General features: G+C 35.5%; 1 pseudogene; it reads left to right on the top strand.

The window, feature by feature from the left end:
- Window positions 1-2,532, top strand: part of LOC105542785 — a 7,902-nt pseudogene that overhangs the window by 2,450 nt on the left and 2,920 nt on the right.

Here is a 2,532-nt window from a genome sequence, read left to right as displayed (position 1 = left end):
TTTTTTGAGACAGAGTCTTGCTCTGTCACCAAGACTGGAATGCGGTGGTGCAATCATAGCACTGCAGCCTCCTTGAACTCCTGGGTTAACGTTATCTTCCCTCCCCCTGAGTAGCTAAGACTACAGGCATGCACCACAATACCTTGTTAATTTTTTTTTTTTTTTTTTTTTTTTTTTTTTTGTTTCCTTCACCACGCCCGGCTATTTTTTTTTTTTTTTTTTTTTGGTAAGGACGGGGGTCTCACTATGTTACTCAGGCTGGTCTCCAACTCCTGGCCTCAAGCAATCCTTCTGCCTTGGCCTCCCAAAGTGCTGATATTATAGGCGTGAACCATCACACCCGACCCTAAAAATGTTTATTCTCTTTTTGAGATGTTTCTTCTTTCAGCATGTCATGATTTGCAATAAGACTTTAGGTTTGATTACCACTCCATTATTATTTGTCCGCATTTATGAGGCCAGACTCACCCCAGGCACTTGTTTATGAAATCGGACATGACTCATTGATCTACGAGCATCGATTCCTAGAACAATCAACAGACTGAAAGAAATGCACCCAAACATAAATCGCTGTATGCATTCACCAACGCAAAAGGAAAATTCTCATTTGTTTCACGTTTCGTTTCCAAATATGATATACCAGGAGAGGTCCCAGCTTGATATCAATTAGAAAAAAATACTGTAAGAAAATTGCAAAGCACCAGAGGACATTTTGAACCTTGGGGGAGGACTAGGTTAAACTCCATTGATCAAAATAACTGTGCTCATTCTGGATTAGGGCCCCACAGCCACCTGATCAGAGCCTTTATATCTGCAACCAGCAGCAATTTTTCCACTAATGAGCCACACACGGTGCAACTTTAAGGTTCTGCAAACCCAATCGTGATTTTTTTGTTCACCCATAAGGTAAGTAGTAAATATGTGGAGTTTCTTGTTTATGAGAAATATATAGAAAATCCTTGTGGAGATAGAAAGACAAGATCTGAAATAATATGCAGAAAAGGGCCATCAGCTTTTTGCATAGGATATGCTTGATTTGTATTTGATAATAAAAGAAAATTCAGTAATAGTTCTAAGACCCACATTCATTTAATGGTAAAAAGTAGTTATTTTTAGAAAACGGACAAGTTGTCTAAAGGACAAAATGTCTTGTATTCTAGTATGTAAGATTGTATTTTTGTTTTTGATGTAGGCTAAGCTCAGTTTTCCTTGCTATTTAAAAATAATAATTTCCACATTTTAAAGAGATAGTGGCAAAAAGCAGTATTATATAGTTTAGTACTGCCAAATAGGAGTAAGATTGATACGAGTTAGCTTTCCCATCTCAGGGTTTTTATATAAAATAGAAGCTATAGGTTTTTTTTAAGTGCTAAAGGAATCCTTTATTTTTTTTTTTCCAGATCTCTACCTGCATAGGAAATCTCTTTTTAAAATAAAGAATAATGACGAGAAAGTTTTAAGGGAATAATTATGGGAAAAGACCAAAACTCTAAGACAGGATAGAATTTAGTAAGCTATTGCTTTTGGTTAATGAGGTCTGAGTCCTCATTTTAATATCTAACTTTTATTTGCAAGTAATATAAATGACTGCATTCTTAATTTTTGAATTTCAAACAATTCACAATTATATAGAGTAAATTATAAAAGTCTCATTAATTCCTCTTCCAAATTCTGAGAGGTATCTATCACTTTTTCAATTTCATTAAAAAATTCTTTATATATGTACATACAGGTAAAAATGTACATAAACCTACACTTTTGATAAAAATCACTCATGCTTTCTTAGAAGTCTTTTTTCCTTTCCTTTCTCTTTCTTGCCTCTCTTTTTTTCACCTTAACTTCCCAACCACTCTTATCACCTTCAACGGACCTCAGGTAACCTATATTAAATTCCTGGTGTGTATCCTTCTGCATTTTTTTCTCCATGCTCAATAAAAGCACATACATATATATCTCACATACACATGCGTACATATATATGTACATTTACAGAGTTTTATTTTACTGAGTGATTTGCAATTCCACACTGAATCTTTGGATTAATTTGGGGAGAATTGACATCTTTACCTATATTGCAATTTTCAATCCCTGAGCGTGGTATATCACCATTAAATTAAATTTATTTATATAGTGGGGTGTGTGTGTGTGTGTGTGTGTGTGTGTGTATTTGGCGTTGTCAACTATCCCCCTTCTTGAAACTCTGGCTTTGGGCTTTGGTTTCAGAGACAACACCCTCATGGTTTTCCTCCTCTCTCTCCTTGGCCATTTCTCATATTTATTTGTAGACTCTTTCTTCCCCTATGTTAGTCTCAGGGTTCTGTCATTGTCTCACTTTTTCTTTTTGTCTCTGGGTGATCCTCTCTACCTATTCAATGATAATTCATTAATGTTTGTCTCCTGTTTGTACCATTTTTGTTGTTGTTGTTCTCTAGACCCAGATGCCTTCTGGACATCTCCACCTTTGCCATTCAGTTTTGTTGGTAGAATCTGTATCTTTTCTTTCTTTCTCTCTCTCTTTCTCTCTCTCTTTCT

This window comes from Mandrillus leucophaeus, unplaced genomic scaffold (genome assembly GCF_000951045.1).
Source record: "Mandrillus leucophaeus isolate KB7577 unplaced genomic scaffold, Mleu.le_1.0 Scaffold268, whole genome shotgun sequence".
In the NCBI taxonomy this organism is placed as follows: domain Eukaryota; kingdom Metazoa; phylum Chordata; class Mammalia; order Primates; family Cercopithecidae; genus Mandrillus; species Mandrillus leucophaeus.
The sequence above is the reverse complement of the archived record's forward strand: the minus strand, read 5'-3'. Positions and strand labels throughout refer to the sequence as shown.